Source organism: Scyliorhinus canicula, chromosome 12 (genome assembly GCF_902713615.1).
Source record: "Scyliorhinus canicula chromosome 12, sScyCan1.1, whole genome shotgun sequence".
Lineage (NCBI taxonomy): Eukaryota > Metazoa > Chordata > Chondrichthyes > Carcharhiniformes > Scyliorhinidae > Scyliorhinus > Scyliorhinus canicula.
In genome coordinates, this window is record NC_052157.1 from 15,618,094 (window position 1) to 15,641,577 (window position 23,484).

At 47.4% G+C, this 23,484-nt stretch overlaps 1 protein-coding gene across 3 annotated transcripts in view; it reads left to right on the top strand.

Moving 5' to 3' along the window:
* The first annotated feature begins 3,337 nt into the window (after nt 1-3,337).
* Nucleotides 3,338-23,484, top strand: part of LOC119974518 (aggrecan core protein-like) — a 118,603-nt gene continuing 98,456 nt past the window's right edge. For 2 of the 3 annotated variants that reach the window (XM_038813458.1, XM_038813459.1), the window contains exon 1: nt 3,339-3,637. The gene's annotated coding sequence lies outside the window, so the exon portion shown is untranslated. Of the gene's footprint in view, nt 3,638-23,484 lie in introns of all 3 variants that reach the window. The other variant, XM_038813460.1, reaches the window with a different exon arrangement.

The window sequence follows — 23,484 nt, forward strand, 5'->3', positions numbered from 1 at the left end:
TGTTGTCATACTGTGCTAATTCTTTCTCGAATCCTCTTGGAGTTAGGCTGTAAGTGAACCACAATCTTGTGGAAAGGCAGAATAGGTTAAAGGGATTAATAGCCTCCTTCTGCTCTTATGTTGCCAGCCTGCTCTTGTACTCTGATCTCCACAGATTCACTACTGGACCCTACCTTAGGAAGCTGGAGCTGATTTCAGTTCAATTGAGCAGGGTGGGAGGAGGTCCCATAATGATGTGCCTTGACAAGCACCAACGGTTGACGCCTTCATGGCGAAATAGTCTGCTGCCACTAGACAAATGGCCACTAACCAACCTCTCCTATGTCGTTCCCTTTCTTTGTTATCTGTTATACCTCTGTTCAGCTTCCAGTCAATCGAATCTACCAACCTGTAAACCACTGGCTCATCGTCAAATTCTCATGAAATAGCCATTCATTCATTTAGCCTCAAGACACCCCCCCCCCCCCCCCCCCCCCAAAATCAACCCTTACAAATAAAGCCCTTGGCTTTGCCCCTCCCCTCTCATCTCCTGCTGGTTCTCCAGACCTGGACTCCACTTGCATCTGTTCTGATCTCCAGAATCATAGAATCATAGAAGTTACAGCGCAGAAGGGGGTCATTCAGCCCATCGGCTCTGCACCAGCCCTTAGAAAGAGCACCCCACTTAAGCCCCACGCCTCCACCCTATCCCCTTTATCCCCATAACCCAGTAACCCCACCTAACCTTTTTGGACACTAAGGGCAATTTAGAATGGCCAATCCGCCTAACTGTGGGAGGAAACCAAAGCACCCAGAGGAAACCCACGCAGACACGGGGAGAACATACAGACAGTGACCCAAGCTGGGAATCGAACCTGAGACCCTGGAGCTGTGAAGCAACTGTGCGAACCACAATGCTACAGTATGCTCCCGTGCTGCTCCACGGTCAGCATAGACACAGGTCATTTTGCCTTCCATCCAAAGAGGGACTCCGTTTTATTGTTTCTGGACACTCTGCAACAAAGTTTTGTTCATTATATCCTTCCAACATGTAACCATTTTGCCTCTCGTTAAAATAAATAGGGGACTCCCAATTTGCATACCTGGAATCACTCAATTGCGATAACTGACATTATAACACTTTCTCCATTTGTCTCTACTTTCTAATTGACTTTCCATTAATCCAAAAGCTCCATACGTCATATCCCGACTTCCCAGAACCAAACTCTTAGTTTCATCATTATGGTGTTCGGCACAGACCCTGGCGTCAAGTCTCCAAATTTTTGACTTGCTCTTAGAACATAGAACATAGAACAGTACAGCACAGAACAGGCCCTTCGGCCCTCGATGTTGTGCCGAGCAATGATCACCCTACTTAAACCCACGTAACCCGTATCCCAACAATCCCCCCATTAACCTTACACTACGGGCAATTTAGAATGGCCAATCCACCTAACCCACACATCTTTGGACTGTGGGAGGAAACCGGAGCACCCGGAGGAAACCCACGCACACACGGGGAGGACGTGCAGACTCCACACAGACAGTGACCCAGCCGGGAATCGAACCTGGGACCCTGGAGCTGTGAAGCATTGATGCTAACCACCATGCTACCGTGAGGCCCCGTCTTCTTGACGATGATCTCTTTGAAAATTCCCCTTGTTGATGGGACGAAGCTCAGCTGTGAGGCCTCCTGCAGTCGAATAACATGTCAACAATACCATGCCCAGGTTTGCATAAAGAATGGCCACCTTGGTGAAATCAGCGGAGGCCAGCGCGGTGTCTTTGGAACCGCACTCCGGGTTGAATTAAAGTTGAGTAGACATGAGGAGAATCGTCAAGTGTTGGCTTTAGGGGGTTGGGTGAGATTCATTCTCTCCAGGGTACAGATAGTGAAATTTGTTTTGGGCATTGATACAAAATGGGAGATGGTGAATGCTCCAACCCCTACATGCTTAATCCCTGCTAGTTTAGTTGTAGAATAACCTGTACCACTGGGCCATTCACCAAATTCAGGTAGACTTGTACAGAAGGGATGACCTAGACAATGGTGTTCCACTTAATCCTCAACAGTTGGCTGGAGATGGAGGAAGCAGGAGGCCTCAAAGTTGAAGCACGCCCGAAACACCAAATTCAGTCTTATGAAGGCTTAAGTTTTTTTTTATTGGAGATCTCTCAGCTGGAAATATCAAGTGTATAGCCCAACAAGTCTAACGGTAAATCCTGATTCCAATAGGCAGGCTTAATAACTCATCAGGCTCATTAGTTATATGAGCTGTCTTCACCCTCTAGTTTGCTTTTCTTCTCCGTTGTATCCGCTGCGTTCATTCCACAGTTAATGGGTCAAAGGGAATATTCCATAGATTGGATTGTTTTAATGTCATAGATGGAGAGAAATTTCAAATGACATATTCGGGAGAAGTCATGCACCAGAGCCAAATGTCTAATTGGACACTTGCTGGTATTAATGAGAGTGGCAGTGGTACAGACTGCCTGCATATACCGGAGCCCTGCTTTCGTAAATTGTGGCTCTATGCTTCATGGGTTTAGAACATTACACGTCAATATGAGTGATGTCTTCGAGCAAGGAATTTCAGCTGAAAAGCAAAAAGAAAATTCACCTCCAGGCGCAAGTGACGCACGCTAAGCCATCAAAATGTTGCATTTGTCCTTGCAAGTTCTCCCTCTGAGCCCCCCTCTGCTTGCACAGCCCTCTTTTCCTTTCTGCCCCTTTCTTCTATCACTTAATTTCCCTCGCTCAGTTTCTACCGCCCTCTTTTCCTCATTTTCACCCTTACTTAATCAGAACTTGCAGAACTCGGTGTCCGATCTGCCGCCCGTTCTTACGGAAGCAACTGACACTTGCTAATTGTTTGCAGTTGTCCCACTATTCTATTTCAAAGATTGAAAAGCTGAGATGCGAAGTAATTGCTTTCTAAGGGCCAGTAAATCTTTGCTGAGAATCTTCCCGGCCTGTAATTATCCTGAGTTATTGCACTTTCCCCTCTGCTGCTCACAAACAATGAATTCTGTTGTGAAGTCATCAAAGAATATGGTCCCATTCCTTTGAATTGAGTGGAGGAGGGGTTTACGGAAAGAGGAAGATCACTTTAAATAAAGTCTTAAGTCAATTCCTAAAGCCACTTCAATATTCAATGATAGTGTCCCTTCCCAGCGCTCTGAAGTCCATCATGTCCTAATGTTCCACCTCCCCGCCCCTTCTCCTCCACATGTGCAATATGCCCCACCTCCAGTTTCTCATCTCCAGCTTAGTGACAGCTGTCAACCTCTGGACTGTGGCCTCAGACCCACAGAGGCGGATCCACAAATTTGGTCATCTCCCAGCACCAGGGAGATACCCGCAAGCTGGCAGGAGGAGCTGTGACTGAACTCTCGAGTTCTCCCCATTCCGTGGCGACTGACCTGACTTGGAGAAGTCTGCTCCAGCTCCCTCTCCGCTCCTCACAAGGATCCTGTCTATCTGGGCAAGGATAATTGACCAAGGCAACAACAGGACAAGCAAAAGGGAACACACACGGCAAAAAAAGAAGGGACGTGTAAAGAAACACCAGCATCCAATATTTAAAAACAAAGTTAGTGTCTCGGCAAGGTGTATGGTACTTTCCACATTCCGAACAACTGCACTGAATTGTACAAGGTAATCGGCATGGGAGCGGGAAAGGGGGGTTTAAAAAAAACTGAGCAATTTCCTAATGTTTAGTGAACTGCACTTTTTTTTCAAATCAGTAGTTAGTTCAAATGTTGGCTGCTGGCGGAGCATTAAGTGCGCTTCTGTCTCGGATATAGAGGGGAGAAAAGCCAAGGAGTCTCTTTTCCCAGGTGGAGAAATGCTATGCAACATATTGTAACAAAACCAGGCTTCGCTATTCTTGTCCTGGGAAACTTGAAATACTCATCTGGCATAACTTCAGGACATTGGAAGGCAATTGTTAAAAGAGATTAACTGTCTCGGTGCGGGCGAGGAGTGCTATTTCTTTCAAGGTGCGTGTTTTAATGCTCTAAATGAAGCAGGGGGGAAAGGGGATATTGCCTCAATAGTTTGATAACGTTGGCTGGTGACCTGGCGTTCCAGTGTAAATTATGAAGGCATAGTCGAGTCAGTGTTTGCTCTGGTGTTGAGTAAGGAAAGGCACTTGAATGTCTGCCCTTGGACAGATGTTCAAATATTGCAGGATGAAATAGTACAGCATGCGGCTGTTTGATATGCCAATGGATAATTTTAGCTCGGGCTGTTGAATTTCCATGAATCAAGGTGAAAGAAAAGCAGAAGTTGAAACACTATTTTTTTCTCCTCGAGTACCACAAGAAAATAAATGTACAAGGCAAAAAATGTACTAACCTTTGGTTATTGTTAGTTTCCTATCTATTTCTTTTTTTTTAAATGGGGCTGAGTTTCACCATTTTATGTGTGAATCGTTTAATGCTTCAGCTAAATCATCATCTCCTGACACTTCTTTAGAATATTACCCATTCCTCCCTCCACCACACAGCAGCTAGTGCGGAGCAAGGCAGCCACGAGAAGACGCCAGGTTTCCCTCTATAAACACTGGCTCCCATAGACCTCCAACAAGTCCCAGGGCAAGCAACAAAAGCAGTTTTCATGAAACCAGGAAAACGAATGTCAAAGAAAAAGAGGACTGTTTTTTTTTAAATCAGTCCAATGCAGAAACGGAAATCTTAAGTTTACTTTTTTTTTTAATTAATCATTCCTTTTTCTTGCACACCCCCTTGCTACACAGTCTGTGCCTCTTTGCGAACTAACATTGAAGAACCTAAAGGAACTTTTTGTTGGCTGGATGGATCGTCATACAGAGGGGTTTCTGTCACAGATTCAGCTCACGCTAGAGCATTGGCCAGTCAGATCAGCTCCATTTGTATCAACGGTTGAGAGTAATGGAAAGAAAATGAAGCATGCGAAGGATGTCGAGGTTAAATAGCCATACTGTAACAGGGCGAGTGTGTTAAATTGAAAGGCCAATGCCTCCCGCTGGGGTATGGATACCACCGGTGACCAGTGTCCTTTCTCCTCCAGTAGCCCACTGAAGTAGCCGCTCCTCACCAATCAGCCGGACACCTGAGCGTTGGCAACCTTTTCTAATGCATTCGAGCCGAACTTGGCCATTTCTTCACCCACCTTGCACCTTCAGAAAGGATCACGGGACACATGAGCAAGGGTACAGAATGGCACATGCACGCACACTCGCACCCTCTCTATCTCTCTCAGAATCTCTCTCACACTCGCTTTCTCTCTGAAACACACTCACACACACACTCACGCTCACTCAGACTCACTCACTCACTCAGACTCACTCACTCACACACTGTATGTCTCTCTCTGACACATTCACACACATACTCACACACACACTTTCTCTCTAAAACACTCACTCTCACTCAGACTCTCAGACTCACTCAGTGTGTGTGTCTCTAACACTCATTCATTCACACACTCACTCACTCACTCACACGCACACTCACTTTCTCTCTAAAACTCTCTCTCACTCTCTCTCTCTCAGACTCACTCTCACTCTCTCTAACACTCACACACACTCAGGCACACTCACTCACTCATTCTCATGCACACACTCACACACACACACACACACTCTCTCATGCACACTCACTCACACACTCACACTCATGCTCGCGCTCTCTCTCTCTCTCACACACATACACACACTCACAGATGCCAGTTTTAGACTCTGGGCTTGATTCTCTGATTCTGGAGCTATGCCCCCATGCCAGCGTCTGAACGGTGGCGTTTTACAACAGAACAAATAGTGTAAAACAGCCACCCATTCCCCGTTTTGCTGGGGGCTAGCATTCCGGCAGCATAGAGCCCCCGGCTCTAGCTGCTGATATGGCCCGGAGATTTGCCAGGTCCGTGGCCACGCATGCGCACGGCGGCGGCCTGCAGCAGCTCACAGACCCGGCCGCGAAATAGTGCCCTCCTTTTGGCCAGCTCGCGCACCCTGGACCCACCCCCCCCCCCCCCTCTGCCTCCCCCCCCCCCCTCGCAACAGTGCCTCCAGACCCTAATAAAGTCCCCCACCCCCGCACGCGGATGGGCCCTACCCCGACTCTGGCGGCGATGGACTAAGTCCGCAGCTGCAAGGGCAGCACGGTGGCCTAGTGGTTAGCACAACTGCCTCACGGCGCTGAGGTCCCAGGTTCGATCCCGGCTCTGGGTCACTGACCGTGTGGAGTTTGCACATTCTCCCCGTGTCTGCGTGGGTTTCGCCCCCACAACCCAAAAATGTGCAGAGTAGGTGGATTGGCCACGCCAAATTGCCCCTTAATTGGAAAAAATAATTGGCTAATCTAAATTTAAAAAAAAAAAGTCCGCAGCTGCCACACCGAGTTCCTGATGGATGAGACCACATGTGACTGATGGCGTGGGGAACTCGGCCAGTCACGGCGGAGCATCGACGGGCGGGCCTCAGGCAATGTCCTGAGGTTGTCGCTACGTGGCGCGGCGTACTCTCAGAGTACGCTGCTTTGGAGGGGGCGGAGCTTTGCGAAAGCGACGCCACCCCCGATTTGGTCGGGAACTGTGATTGTCCGGCCAATCGCCGAACACTATTTCGGCGTCGGCGACAGGAGAATCCAGCCCAGTAGCTCCGGGGTTCTGTTGTAATTCATTGCTCATTGACTGAGAAAAGGCGGAATCTGGAGCCACTCTTCCCTTGATATAGGTTTATTCACAAAACCAAGAGAACACAGCTACAGACTCTCTTTTCCTCCCTTGCCCTGCTCTATAAAGGGAGACATTACAGACTTAAGAATAATGCCCTACCCTTTCTCGGGCCACAGTTGCTCTAGAGCATGTACTGCATTGTGACAGAGCTGCAACATCAACAGTTCTGAGGACAATGGTACCCTAACTGAGATCAATGGACTCAACACAGACCAAGACTGGTAACTATGATCTCCTGCCTGTGTGGCTCAACAAGACTCTTGGTGAATCACGGGCAAGTTGTAATTTGAGGTTTCAGTGTAAAGGTGATCACGGCCTCCAAAATAATTTGTCAGGCATAAAGTACAAGATTATTTCAATAGTTAACCTGATGAGAAATATATTGCTTCCATTTTCCTTCATAAAGATGTCTTTGTTTTCTACTTGGCTGGTCCCATTTTATTGGGAAAATTGTGGATCCTATTAAATAATTTTCAAACATTATTATATAATAGCAGTGATATAGTTCCAGATATTCAGCATTTAATTCCCGCTGCTAACGCATTGCCTTGGATCTTTGCTTATATATGATCACAGCTTCATCAGAACAGGGCATAAAAATGCCACTTCAACATGTGGTACCAGAGGACACCACCAGCATTAGTTGCTTTAAATGAAAATGAAAAATGAAATGAAAATCGCTTATTGTCACGAGTAGGCTTCAAATGAAGTTACTGTGAAAATCCCCTAGTCACCACATTCCGGCGCCTGTTCGGGGAGGCTGTTACGGGAAATGTCCTTGCCAGAATGTTTTATTTGCATCAATATATACTTGGAGCAGCATCGGTTGCATTTTCACAATTTGTTCAGTGTGGATCCTATTTATTTAACTGTCTTTGTGATTGGAATGGGGAATATTCTAGCCCACCCCCCGCCCCAATAATATATATTTTTTTTTTAATGTTTTTTTTATTGAGTTTTCATATTTTATATATGACAAATTACAAGTTATTAGAGAGAGAAAAAAAAAAAAAGGAAAACACAAAATTTTAACATGAATATTTACAGGTAAGCATCTTCATAACAATAATTGTGGCCGCCCCCTTTAGCCAGCATACATATTTTACATTCCCCAATATGGCCGAGGCACATGTTTATAGGCATTTATTTATAGTTGGTTTTGGGCCTTGGCTTGCCATCAAACCCCCATACCGAGCCCGTAGCCCCCCCCCCCCTCCCTCCCTCCCTCCCCCCGGCTACCTTCCCCCGATTCCCGTCCATTTTCCCCTGGTTCTTGGCCACCCGACTATTCTTCCTCCTGTACGTTGGCCACAAACAGGTCCCGGAACAGTTGCATGAATGGCTCCCACGTTCTGTGGAAGCCGTCGTCCGACCCTCGGATGGCGAATTTGATTTTCTCCATTTGGAGAGATTCCGAGAGGTCGGACAGCCAGTCTGCAGCTCTGGGTGGTGCTGCTGACCGCCAGCCAAACAGGATTCTACGGCGGGCAATCAGGGAGGCAAAGGCAAGGGCGTCCGCCCTCCTCCCCAGGAATAGATCTGGCTGGTCTGAAACCCCGAAGACCGGCACTATCGGGCATGGCTCCACCCTCACCCCCACCACTTTGGACATAGCCTCGAAGAAGGCTGTCCAGTACTCCACAAGTCTGGGGCAAGACCAGAACATGTGGGCGTGGTTGGCCGGGCCTCTCTGGCACCGCTCACATTTGTCCTCCACCTCCGGGAAGAACCTACTCATACGGTTTCTCGTTAAGTGGGCTCTATGTACCACTTTTAGTTGCGTCAGGCTGAGCCTTGCGCACGTGGAGGTGGAGTTGACCCTATGCAGTGCTTCGCTCCAGAGTCCCCACCCTATCTCCATCCCCAGGTCGTCCTCCCATTTCCTTCTTGTTGCGTCCAGTACGGTGTCGTCCCTATCTACCAGTCGGTCATACATGTCACTACAGTTCCCTTTCTGTAGGATACTTGCGCCAATAATATTTTATTGACAATTTGAGGAAATTCACTTGACGTCTCGAAACATGTCACTCCATAAGATGGACACAACATGTCTGGGTGGTGGCGAGCGGGAGGCCAAGTGATGGAAGTTCCGAGAACATGTCACATCAGAGTTACTAGCCCCCTGGTGGACACTGACCTCAGACTTTAAGCAAAACACCTTCACAAGTGTCCCATGTGGAGAAGGTGCACTGCGGGAATTACTGAAAATGGATCATTGACTGATGCTAGACAACAGTGAAAAATTGCATTTATAAGTCACCATTAACATAGTATAGAACGGCAGATAACAGAACCGCGTTCAAACAAACTCTGACTCCGAACCGCATAACTAGGTATTGAGATGCTTGGTCAATGCTGTAGTTTTATGAAGTGTTTTAAAGGAGAAAAGAGAGAATTAGGGAGGGACTCCAAAGCTTAATGCCTAGTCAACTGAACGTATGGTCGCCAATACCAAGGTGTTGCCCACATCTTTCTGGACTTTTTTTGCGGAAGTTTTGCATTCCTACTATTGTACACTCCATGGTGTTAATCTACCATTTCTTCAATGGTGGCACAATTAACTGATTTTCCCACCCTCCCCCGCCCCCTCCAATTCCACATGTATAGGCCAGGGTTGCACATGAGCCCAGAGAGAGAGAGTTGGCAGCGACATAAACTATGGTGGGCATTGCAGCTTTGCTCCATTCTATACTCCCCTAATATACAACCAGCAGTGGCCCCCTCGATAGTGATCATGTGCCTTGCATAATTTTGTTTCCCTTCACTGAATCATAACTGAAGCCAACAACAAAAACTTGCATTTGTGTTGCCCTCAAGGGTGGAACTTTCAAGCCATTTGCTCTGGAGGGATTCACCAGTCTTGCCGACGTCACACCCCCGCCGTGGGTCTCCCAGTGGTGAGGGGTGCATTCAATTGGAAAACCCCTTGATAATGGCAGGCCCGGAAGACCCCGCCGCTGGACAATGACAGGCCGCCTCCACTACCACCAAACATGGCAGGGGCTGGTTTAGCACAGGGCTAAATAGCTGGCTTTTAAAGCAGACCAAGGCAGGTCAGCAATGCGGGTTCAATTCCTGTACCAGGTTCCCCGAACAGGCGTCGGAATGTGGCGACTAGGGGCTTTTCACAGTAGCTTCATATGAAGCCTACTTGTGACAATAAGCAATTTTTATTTCATTTTTCATGTGGCAGAATACACAGAAAATCCCGCCCTATGGATTTAAAATGTCCTGTGAATTTAGAAATTACTGAGAACAGATAGGGATACACAAATCAACAGCATTTTCTATTTTTTGCCATTAGTTTAAACTTCACTTCCTGCCTAATATTCAGCAGTGGTGGAGGACAATGATCCAGCAGCAGATGTTGGCTTCATGATCTGTCCCAAGTTAAATTTCACCCGACAGTGGAGCAACAGGACCACCTGGCCACAGGAACCTGCTTCTCCTGTCCAGAATATATTGGATGAGGCCAGAAGCAGGCCTACTTCTCGACCGATGGTCAATGGCGCGGTCGATTTACCGAGACTGCATCACGTCAAAGACACTTCGTCAAAAACACTATCAAAAATTTTGCCTGTCAATCAATTATTGACACCTACACATTTTTCTCAAAGGTTGGATTTTCCCCTCATTTCCTGTATCCTTATTGCATTGTAATGACTCGACACGTGTCATGTCTTCCTCAAACTCATTCCTTAGCAGTACTTCAGAACAGTGTAATGATATCTTATCTACTCCAGTCTTTCCTTGCCGCTAAACATGTTTAAAACCCTTGGGGTCACCTAATCAATTCTATTTGATTAACCTTGCCTTCCCTCCTGCTCTTTCAAACTCTGCAGTGGCTTGCTCTAGATCCGTTGGCCTTTCACTCACGTCAACGTGTTTTTAAAAAAAATAAATAAATCCTGCGGCCTTTACAATGTTGTGTAAGATCATTTATATAATAAACACAATTCAATAAAAGGCACGAGCAGGCAAGGCAATCCACTATCTTCCTTACTGGTATTTGTATGTGATGTTAACTGACAAGGTGGTGGCATTCATTGCTCACCGAGGGTGGATTAACACTCTGCAGAGCCGATGTTGAATGTGTTGCTCTTGGTGTTGTAGGCCCAAGGCTTGGGGCGGGATTCTCCGTCCCGCCTGCCCCGTTTTCCTGCTCGGCGCGCCCTCACCTGCAGCTGGATTCTCCGTCCCCGCAGCCGGCCATTGAGGGTTTCCCATTCTGGGCCACCCCACATCGTCGGGGAATGCACAGGCATGGGTGCGTTGCTGGTGGGGCGAAGGATCCCGCCCACGGAGAATCCCGCAGTTGATGTTGCTCAGTTTCAGAGCAGCTTTTCTTGGGTAACTGCTTTCTTTCAAATTTTCAGGAAAGATCTTCTGGTGTAACCAGAGCCGGATAATGTTAATCTGTATGCTTATATCCAGCTTCAGATTCATGGCTGTGAGTTTGTCTCACCCTCTTCCTAATCTGAAAATGAAATGAAATGAAAATCCCTTCTTGTCACGAGTAGGCTTCAATGAAGTTACTGTGAAAAGCCCCTAGTCGCCACATTCCGGCGCCTGTTCGGGGAGTCTGGTACGGGAAATGAACCGTGCCGCTGGCCTGCCTTGGTCTGCCTTAAAAGCCAGCGATTTAGTGTTTCCTTTCTCTGTGAACTGTCACACCCAGCTATTTCACGCAATTCTATAATCCCATTGTCTACTGTATTATGTTCTCATAAACTTATTGTCATCTTCCAGAGTATGGCTGTTTTCTTTTTTCATTCATTCTGTTGCTCTGTCTCAGATAATTTTGATTTTCCGCAGATCTTTTCCCAGTAATTGGGTTTTCCACAAGGTTTGCTGTTTGGTCCAAATGCAGGACATTTCCTCCTGCCCCTGCATGAACTGATAATCATGCACAATTCTTGCTCATCCTTTTCGCTGTCTGGTGTGCAGTCTTTTGTTGCTGCTACACTGCATCAACCCACCCCCCCCCCCCCCCCCCCGACTTTCCCCTGGGTAGTCATCATCTTCATCTGCCCACTGGTGGCTTCATATGCTCAGTCAGTGTCTGCAGCCTACGAGATTGTGAACGTGTCCTTTCCAATCAAACCTTTTTGTGTTTCAGTGTGGAGAACTCCAGATGAGCTGATCTATCATCCTTCCATCTGTTTCCTTCAATTTACATTTTCTGGCTGCATTCTTCAATCTTACTCAGCAGGTATCACTGGTTCCTACCTCAAGCTTTGAAACCCATATTGCTAGACCTGCTGATTTGTCTTTGGCTGTGATGAATTGTTTCAAACGTTTTGTCTGGGTTTTTACCAGCATCTTCGCTCATCTCCCAGCTATTAAACTGCCCTTTCCCATCGGCCCACAAAAGAAGGATGTAGCGGATCCTTTCCTCCTTGGCTAATGAATGTGAGTCTGCACATTTGAGCTTTGCATGGCTCTGCAGCATAATTACCCTCCAAATTCAGAGTGGATTGTCGCTATGCTTTCATTCCTATGATGGTTCATACAGACCCATTTCGCTGCTGAACATGGATGCAAAAATACTCGCAAAGGTCCTGGCCAAAAGGCTGGAGGGCTGCGTACCAGAGTTGGTCGCAGAGGACCAAACGGGCTTTGTCAAGATTAGGCAGCTCACATCGAACATCAGGCGGGAGAGAACACCAGCGGTGATCGTCTCCCTGGACGCATAAAAGGCCTTTGACAAAGTCGAATGGAGCTACCTCCTCGAGGTACTGGAACGGTTTGGGCTAGGAGCGGGATTCACCGCCTGGGTGAGGCTCCTGTACAACGCTCCTAAAGCGAATGACTGAAGTAAAACCACCAGCTGTGAATACTTGCAGCTACAGAGAGGAACAAGACAGGGCTGCCCCCTGTCCCCACTCTTGTTCGCGCTAGCGATCGAACCCCTGGCGATAGCCCTGCGGGACGCAAAAAGCTGGAAGAAAATCAGAGGAGGAGACAGAGAGCACAGAGTCTTACTCTATGAGGATGACCTGCTCCTCTATGTCTCAAAGCTACAGGAGGGACTGAAGGCAAACTTAACCTGGGCAAAAGCGAGACATTCCCAGTGAACCCAAAAGGGGGAGGGACAGAGCTGAAGGGACTCCTGTTCAAAATGGCCCAGAACAGATTCCGTTACCTGGGGATCCAAATAGCCAGAGACTGGACACAGATCCACAAGTGGAACCTGACCAGCCTGGTGGAGGAAGTAAGAAAGGACCTTCAACGGTGGGGCTCACTCCCTCTCTCCCTGGCGGGAAGAGTGCAGACGATCAAGATGAACGTACTGCCAAGGTTCTTCTTCCTGTTTAGATCCATCCCGATTTTCATCCCCAAGGCCTTTTTCCAAAACATAGACAAGCTAAACATGGTGTTTGTGTGGTGCAGGGGGGCAAGAACCCGAGAATTCCCAAACCGACACTGCAAAGAGGGAAAGTCAGATGGGGCCTGGCTCTACCGAACCTGCAATACTACCACTGGGCAGCAACGGCAGATAAAGAACCTGACACAGATTGTGTCCAAATGGAGGAGTCATCCTGTAAAGGAACAACCCTCCGGGCCCTGGCCACAGCAACACTCCCATCCTCCTCTACAAGGTACACAACGAGCCCAGCAATAGCGGCCACGCTGAAAACGTGGATCCAGTTGAGACAACACTTCGGGATAACCAAAATGTGCCTTATGGCCCCCATCTGCGGCAATCACAGTTTCCCCCCAGCCATGCTAGATACCACCTTCAAAAGATGGAGGCGGGATGGGGGCACACTGACCGTCGGGGACTTCTACGTAGGGTGTAGACTGGCGACACTGGACGAACTGACGAGGAAGTGGAAACTAGCAAGAGGACAGGAATTGAGACACCTTCAAATAAAGCACTTCCTCCGCAAAGACACAGTAGGGTACCCCACGGCCCCAGAAAGCACACTACTAGAGGACCTGATAGGCACAAGCAGCGACAAGGGAGGCTATGCAGGAAAATATACAGACAGCTACTGGACAGAGCCCGAACACCAGGGGCCGGGACCAGACAAAAATGAGAGGACGAACTGGGGATAGAGGTAGGGTGGGGACTCTGGAGCGAAGCACTGAACAGGGTGAACTCCACCTCCTCCTGCGCAAGGCTAAGACTAATGCAGCTCAAAGTGGTGCACAGAGCGCACCTGACCAGAACCCGAATGAGCAGGTTCTTCCCGGAGGTGGAGGACAAATGTGAATGGTGGCCCGGCCAACCACACCCACATGTTTTGGGCTTGCCCCAAGCTGGCTGAGTTCTGGACAGCCTTCTCCGAGGCAATGTCCAAGGTTGTGGGGGTGAGGGTGAAGACATGCCCAATAGTTGCAATCTTCAGGGTACCTGAGCAGCCAGAGCTACACATGGGGAAGGGGGCCAACGCCCTTGCTTTCGTTTCCCTAATCGCACGCTGGAGAATCCTGCTCGGCTGGCGATCGGCAACACCACCCAAAGCTGCAGACTGGCTCGCTGACTTCTCGGAATTTATCCACCTGGAGAAGATTAAATACGCCATCCGAGGATCAGAGGAAGGCTTCCTGGATACTTGGGGGCAGTTCATCAGCCTGTTCCAAAACCTGTTCGAGGCCAGCAACAAGGGGTAAGCCAGGGGAGAAAAAAATATGAAAATGGTGAAACCACAAGAGAAGAGGAAGAGTGCTGAAACCAATGGGGGGGGGGGGGGGGGGGGGGGGGGGGGGCGCGGGGGAAGGATGTGAGGTTATCATAGACCCATCCAGAGGGCAGCAAAATGTACGCATAGTTAGTCAAATGAAGGACAAAACAAACCTCTGTGTAAAATAAAGCAAATTAGCGTGGGCAAGGAAAATGTAATGTATATAAGTAACAACTGTTTATAAATATGAGAAAAGGCAATAAAAAGATTTCCAAAAAAAAAAAATTCCTATGATGGTGACCATTTCATTTTTGCATTATTTGCTTGTTTTTTTTTCTCTCCCTCCCTCCCTCCTTTTCTCTCTCTCTCTCTCTCTCTCTCTCTAATCCAGTTTGATTTTTTTTTTCTGTCTAATTCAGCATTAAATCAGTTTAAAGATTTTGAGATTATACTTACAGACACCTGTTGCCACCATGTTATGTTTTCCAGTTCTCAGACTTTGGACTCAATCAAGTTTTGGAGTCTCATCAAGTTTTGGAGTCTCATTAAGTGTTTTTTTTATTGGAGTTCTTCATGTGGTTGGTGTGCGATACGTGACTGCAATGTAGCCGTAAATGTGTCGCCCCGGATGTACATTCTCGTAACAACTACTTCCTAACTTTTTACGAATAATACAACATTTAGTACTGGTGGTAAATGAACATAAAATGCTTCTCAAGGCAGAATATTGCTCCCAGTACAGTCTTTGCCGGGAGAACTAGCCAGGCCATGCTTTGGGCTGGCTTTTATATGAGTTGAGAACCAGCCTCAGGTGGGTGGCCTCCATCCCCTACCTGGGAAACCTGTACTCCACAAGTTCCAAGGGGAGATCAATGGTGGTTTTCCCCTTGGTCCTCATGGGGATTATGATACCCCGGCACCCCTACTTCCCAAGGCTGAAAGTCCCCCTTCAGCCACCAAGGACGGTGGGGCTATGTTTCTACCTCTGGCGGCTCTGAATTGGGTAGAGTGTATCTGTGTGCCGCTTGGCGTTTCCTGGTCGACTGTCGAAGAGTCACTGCTGGTATCTCTGTTTCGGACAAGCCTTCATCCGGCGGTAAAGACTCCTCTGCGTTCATCTCGGATCCGGAGTCGTCATCCTGTCAGACTAGGCACTGTGACCCAGGTGGCTGGGTCCCCAGGCTGTGGGGTGGTGCCAGGTGTGGCGGATGCACCTCTACTGCCAGGTGAATGTCCGGGCGTACGGGTTTTCGCTTCTACAGGTGGTCCAATTGCTTCCTGTGGACTTTCCCTTGAACTCGGACTTTAGCATGGGTGGCACAGTAGCACAGTGGTTAGCTCTGTTGCTTCACAGCGCCAGGGTCCCAGGTTCGATTCCCGGCTTGGGTCACTGTCTGTGCGGAGTCTGCAAGTTCTCCCTGCGTCTGCGTGGGTTTCCTCCGGGTGCTCCGGTTTCCTCCCACAAGTCCCGAAGTCGTGCTGGTTGGTGAATTGAACAGTCTGAATTCTCCCTCTGTGTACCCAAACAGGCGCCGGAATGTGGGGACCAGGGGCTTTTCACAGTAACTTCATTGCAGTGTTAATGTAAGCCTACTTGTGACAAAGATCAATAATTAATTACCAAACTGGATCCGCCTGTTCGAGCACTGCTCCTGGGAGCCACAACATTCTACGGCCAAAGTTGCAAACATAGACCGTAACCCTGACACAAAATGTCCTCCCTCCCAAATTGTGGCGCCTCTTCTGTGATGCCTGCTGCACTGCTTCTTTCCCACCAAGACTTTAAAATATCAGACTCAGCCAAGGCCTGAGCCTTTGGCCCATCAACAGCTCCACAGGGGTGACTCCAGTCGTCACATGTGTTGTTGTGCGACAACTGAAAAGGAAAATGCCAGCCGCATATCCATGGACCCAGTGGATTTCTCCTTTACCCCTCTTTTTGAAGGTCTGGACCACTCTTTCTGCTGAACTATTGGAAGAGGGATGTGCAGCGCGCATCAAATGTGTTGAATACGTTTCCTCTTTACAAACACAACATATTCCTTGCCAGTGAACAGAGTCCCGTTATCCATCACCAGGACCTCGGGGATCTCATGGGTTCTCAAAGAGCCCCAAAGATTACTGCTCTAGCGCGGAACACACACTTGCTCCTCTTCAGCCGGGCGCCTACATGGGAAAACCTTCAGAGCACTGCCTACAGGTTTTCTGTGTGTTCTTTTTCCGTGTATCCCATAATGAGCAAGTCGGCCAGATAGATGACCACCTTCAGTAGACCTTGCAAGATGTTCTCCATCACCCGTTGAAAAATTGCCAAAGCCAACAAAGCCCCGACTGGGAGGGTGGGTGTACTCAAACAATCCCCGATGGAGTGTTGATGGTTGCGAACATTCTGTACTCCAGGTTGAGCTCCAGCTGCAAATAAGCATGGCTCATGAAAGAGCATCCTCCAGCCAATCTGGTTAGCAAATCCTCTACCCGGGTAATCGGGTAAAGGTCCAAATGCAGAGTCCTGTTCACAGTGAGCTTGAAATCGCCGCAGAGGTGATGGTTTTATTGGGCTTCATTACTGGCGCCACAAGCGTGGCCCATTCCGCAAACTGGACCGGGCTATGACCCCCAGATCCCGCAGGTGCTGAAGTTCTGCATCCACCTTCATAAGCAGCGCTTCTGGAACAGGCCAAGCCCTGAAATATCGGGATTGAGCAGCAACATCCACAGAGCTATTGGTTTTGTCCCCCTTTTGTCCTGCCCAGATGCACCTGGAACACCTATGGGTATTTACCCAACACATCAAATAGATCGCCGGTGCCTATATGAAAGACATGTTGCCAGTTGAAACAGAGGACTCTTCACCAGCCTCGTCCCAACAAATCCCAACAAATCTGGCCCCAGTCCCAGCATCACAATATAGGAGGACTGATTGATGTCCGTACGTTACTGGGGTGACGGTGGTCCCCATGATTTTCAATGGTTCCTCGGTGTAGGTCGCCTATCAGGCTGTGGTATTGCACAATGTCAGCGGCATGATCCCTGCACGAAGCTGCTGAAATGTGCGGAGGTTCACAACAGAGACGGCAGCAACAATGTCCATTTCTATAGTCGGTGGATGACCATTTACCTGCGATGGGATCAATACTGGTGCAATTTTCAGAGCCGTGACACGGTGTAACTGCATTTAACAGTCCTCCTCCACTGGTATCCATGTGCAAGGTTCTGGTTCACGATGACCTTGGTGGTTGGTTCAGGCTGCGTTCTCTGCAATGATATTGGTAGTCATGACCATCAGAAGTCCGCTGGTCACATAGTTGGCAATGCAGCCAGTTCTCCTCTTCATCCTCGGGAGAGGAATCCCATCGATAAGCATTAGCATCCCAAAATTCGAACTCTGCTGCGGACTTGTCGCGGAGGCTTACGGAGGAGGACTGGCCAGTCTGGCAGCGTCACGTGATGCAGAGGGAGTTCGAAAGGAAGGGCATGCCTAACTATGAATAGTGTAATCCATGGACCCCTGCAGTTCCTGCACGTCCTTCTCCCCATGTTCTCGAGATATGGAAAGTTAAATGGCCCATTTCAAACCAAGGGTGCTTTCCGCTCACAGCTTCCTGTGCGGCCGTATTGTTGATGACACACATGAGCCGGTTCCTCAACATCACGAAGACGGACGGCCTGAACTTACGGTGTTCAGCCAGATGTCACAGGCCCGTCAAGAAATCTGAGTGGTTGTCATATTAAAACAATACCATCGCATAATTATAGAAGGCTTTGGGTTATAGTGGTCCGAATCCAAAGCGACCGGCTCATCAAAAGATTTGGAGTCCACTGCAGCCGGGTAAGTCAGACTCTTAATGATCCTAAATGTCTGAGGCATGCAGGAAGTGAGGATGAGGACTTTCTGCCGGTCTTCCTCCAAAATCTCGTTTGCTTGGAAAAAAGTCCTTCATGCGTATTGGTTCCAGTCTGACAGACCTGCGTCAAAAGCTTCCAACTTTCCGAATAACGGCATTAAATTGCAATGATGTTATGTCCCACACAGCGAACCTCCGGAGACTAGGTGGATCTACGAGTGAGTCCAGAGTTTCCTTTAATCCTTGTCGCCAGTTTAGTAACTCTGGAAGCTGGCGACAAATGAACAAACTATTTACAATGTATTGCTCAAGGCAGGATATCACTCCTAGTGGAGTCTCTTGTGGGAGAACTAACCACACCGGGACCTGCTTTGGGATGGCTTTTATCATAGTTCATAGCGATGTGGGTGACCTCTGCCCCTATTTGGGAAGCACATACACCAGGAGTCCCATGGGGAGATCAATCATGGGTTCCCCCTGGACCCCGTGGGGTGGGGGGGGGGGGGGGGTGTATGACACAAATTAACAAATAATGTCATGATTAATGTATGATCTGTAGGAGGAATATTTAACACTTAAAAACAGGCAGATAACGGAATAACATATTTTGCAAAATACAGGGAGACAACACTATATATACAAAAGAATGGTTATCAGGGCATGGAGGTGTTGGTTCACGGATGAAAAGCTTGGCTAGATTAGAAACCACCTTGTTCCTGAGATGTGGCTTGATATTTACCACCACAACTCAATCTGCAAAACTTCATGACCAAACAAGTATTAAACTCTTGAATGACCTCAGGTTCGATTCCCGGCTGGGTCACTGTCTGTGCGGAGTCTGCACGTCCTCCCCGTGTGTGCGTGGGTTTCCTCCGGGTGCTCCGGTTTCCTCCCACAGTCCAAAGATGTGCGGGTTAGGTGGATTGGCCATGCTAAATTGCCCGTAGTGTCCTAAAAAGTAAGGTTAGGGGGGGGGGGGGGGGGGGGTTGTTGGGTTACGGGTATAGGGTGGATACGTGGGGGTTTGAGTAGGGTGATCATTGCTCGGCACAACATCGAGGGCCGAAGGGCCTGTTCTGTGCTGTACTGTTCTGTGTTCTATGTTCTATGTTATTTGCAAATGACAAAGTAGATTTTCAGTCCTTGAAGAGACTGAACATTTAAACACTGCTTCACCTTGGCAGCTAAATAATGATAACAACATGGGTTAACAACTTACTGTGAGCAATGACACAGAAAACCAGTTAGTGTGTGTGTGTGTGTGTGTGTGTTTGTCCAGGTGATTAAATACATCATTACCGATGTGGGAAATCAGCTAGTAATGCATAAATTAATGTTTAAATATTCGATAACACCTGGGAAGGGAAGGCTAAGACTTCCCTTCATAAAGTGTTTAACAATATCGGAAATCAGTAGGACAATTTCTTCAGTTAAATCCAGCAAAAGTGTTACAGTTTGAGGATTGACATAACCCCAAGGGCAAAGGTCAAACCCAGAGGTGCTACTTGTACCAGAACACACATGGCATTGTCCTTTATTCTTTGCAATACACAGAATCATAGAATTTACAGTGCAGAAGGAGGACATTCGGCCCATTGAGTCTGCACCAGCCCTTGGAAAGAGCAACCCGCCCACACCTCCACACCTCCACCCCATCCCAGTAACCCCACTTAATCTTATTGGATACTAAGGGCAATTTAGCATGCCCAATCCACCTAACCCGCACGACTTTGGACTGAGGGAGAAAACTGGAGCACCCAGAGGAAACCCACGCAGACATGGGGAGAACGTATAGACTCCACACAGACAGTGACCGAAGCCGGGAATCGAACCTGGGACCCTGGAACTTTGAAGCAACTGTGCTAACCACTATGTTACCGTGCTGCCCAGCATTAAAAATTAATTCCTAATCCCATTTTACGTGTTAATGGGTCTATCATAAGGATGTTGGATGGGTGATTCCTGTGATTACAGGACAGTGACTTGGAATTGCAGTGACGTAAAGATTCATTTAATGCGGTGCAAGTTTGTATGTCTCCTGGAGAAATTGTCCAGTGGAGTGGTGAACCATACGGTGTAAGCAGACTCCAATTCAATCCCTTATCAGTGCTGAGTTCATTGATCTTAGCTGGGGCAATGAAAGCAATAAAATGACCTGAGCAATTCCGGGGTTTGGAGTGGAAAGTTCAGTCATTAGCATCCTGCTGCTAATCACAGGTAAGAACAATTTCAGTTTTGGATGTATGATGTGCCTTACTGACAAAGCGGGCCTTATGCTGTACATCATCTGGCAAATTTAAAAGTTTTCAAAAATATACATATTTTTTAATATTGCAACATGGTTGGAAGAGGCTGCATCTATTGGTCTTTCGCATCTCTGAAGAATTTGCAGGAATTTACAAAAATGTGAAATCTATCATCATAACATTTGATTCGAGCTATCCGGGTAAAAAGTGACACATGACTCCCTCCCCAAACAGAATGAGTTTTCAGGGAGGAGCCCGGCCTTTGAGAGACGACTCAAATGTCACCTTGACACCTTGACTCCAGTAGGAGGTATCACTGTTGGCTTTGAATCAGAATGCAGATTGATATGCTCATTTTGCTAATGCAGGGCTGCCACAGTATCCTCAGATGAGAAGCTGAACATAGGCTCTATCTGACTGCTTTTGGGCCAACAAGTTGATGTGAAAGACTCCATGTCGGTATTTAAAGAAGATAGGCGGGGGGGGGGGGGGGGGAGCTGGCTCGCATTACCACCTCAGCAAAAAACTGAGAATTCACTTTTGCTTGTGGGTTGCTGTTGTGCGACATTTCTGTCACATTTGCTGCCCTCACAAAAAAATGATTCATAGCGTATGACGTACTAAGATGTCCTAGAACTTCTGTTCCCGGAGTGGCTACACCCGGGCAAAAGATATTGTGGGGAACATGTCCCCCGCCACCCACCCCCCCCCTACCGTCCCCCCAGATAATTATTCAATTCCCTTTTGAAAGCCATGATTGAAACTCTCAGACAGTGCTTTCCAGACGCTAACTTATTCACTGAGTAAAAACACTCCTCCTTGTGTGCGTCTCTGGTCTTTTTTCTCTTCGCATTAAATTGGTGGCCCCTGGTTCTCAGCCCTGCCGTTACTTTAGTTTTATTCTCTGGGAATTCAGTGGACACCAACAGCACAATTCTAATTTAAACTCCTTTGGAGAAACGTTTATTTACATAATAGTGGTAGTTATTTTTATTGCAAAGAACTTGCAGCACAGAAACAGGTCATTTGTTCCAACTGTTCCACCTCAGTATTTATACTCCACACAAACTTCCTCCCGTCCTAATCATATACCCCAACGAACATATCTTTTGATTCCTTTCCCCCTTGGGCACTATATAATTTAATATTGACTCAGCTACTAAATATGGTAGCAATTTCATTCTCTGGATTTTTTTTCTGAATTTCTCACCAATTCATCAGTGACTATAAGCTCCACGGGCAGCGTGGTAGCACAGTCGTTAGCACTGTTGCTTCACAGCGCCAGGGTCCCGGGTTGGATTCCCACTTGGGTCACTGTGCAGAGTCTGCACGTTGTCCCGTGTCTGCGTGGGTTTCCTCCGGGTGCTCCGGTCTCCTCCCACAAGTCCCGAAAGATGTGCTTGTGAGGTGAATTGGACATTCTGAATTCTCGCTCCACGTACCCAAACAGGCGCCTGAATGTGGTGACTAGGGGATTTTCACTGTAACTTCATTGCAGTGTTAATGTAAACCTACTTGTGACAGTAATAAAGATTGTTATTATTAGTTTTGAATTCCTCACTAGAAGAGACACCTTTTCGACAAACTTTATTCTTAAACTTTCAACCTTAATCTGGGTCAGTTGTTTCCTTAAAATTGGAAACTCACTTATGTTGAAAGAGTTATGTAATCAATTTCAATGTGTTAGAACAATCTTGGCAGCTTCCTCTGATGGCTTAGTGCACTGCCCAATGCGGAATTGAGAAATACAGGCTGGACGTGCCCCAGGGTCAGGGTCCCTTGTTTCTGCTGATCTTACTGTGGATGGTGATAAGGATCCTACAATTTATCCCTATCCTATCCCTCTGCAGGGAGGGGAATTATCAGCCATGTTCCTGCTCTTTGCTCATGATCCAGTGACTCCTGTTCAAAAAAAAGTCTGTCTGCACAAACCATGATCTGGGAGTGGATTAGTCTTGTCCGTGATGTCCTTCGTGGTAAAATGGTGCACAGACATTGTTTTGGGTAAGGAGTGAGCGAGGTTCTCGAGGGTTTCTGCAAAACACTATCCCAGTAGTAATCAGCACTATTAAGAGAGAGAAGGTGTTAATTGGTACCATCTTGATCACTTCAACTTATTTTACTGTGTTACTGTGTCATGTTAAGATGGTTTATTAAAAAGCGTGCAGCCTTTGTTAAAAGGGATTCTGTTTTACAAAAATTATTTTGATCCACTGATTTGATTTTTGCCTAAATGAGTTGAATTTTAGCTGATTCTCAATCAGCCCCAGTTTGGAACTGTTGGTGACGCACCGGCTCACTAACACTGCTTGTGGAAAAGGCAAATGTGCAGATGTTGTGAGGGGAGAGACAGTTTGGTTACATGTGTCTGTAAATGTAATTTAGCAGTTAGGACACATGGGTGTAGCACAGTCAGAGTAAGTGAAATTACACCAATGTGTGTGCAGTCACACTAAGGAGACAAACTGAAGGCTGAGTAATGGATACTTAACAGGTTGTCAAACGCTTGCCTGGAATTATCTGACACATTGAAAGGAGAACAGTATTCAGCTGGTACTGGCTTAGAAAAGGAATGTCAGCTCTTACTGTGGAACAGGGGCACGAAAGGATGCTTGCTCCTAATGACACAGGACGTTCTTTCACTCGGTTTGTGTCTTACGTCAGCGGAATACAATTTAAAATTGAGTTTCAGAAGGACGTGTAGTCAGGTGGCCCCGGGTCACTGTCTGTGTGGACTTTGCACATTTTACCCGTGTCTGGGTGGGTCTCACCCCCACAACCCAAAGATGTGCAGGGTAGGTGGATTGGCCACGCTAAATTGCCCCTTGATTGGAAAAATTAAAATAAAATTTAAAAATAAAATGAAAGAAACGAAGGATGTGTAGTTGCATTGCCAGGAAGCAGAAAGACAATTAATTCTGTTACCTCACCCCAATCTGCCCTCTCCATTCCTTGGAATTGCAACACATTTCCCATAAATTATAAACACAGGATTTTGTCTCGGTAACTTTTCTGAAGTTTCCAATCCATTTCCAGTGAAGTTACAATGGAGGAGCGGGTGAGTT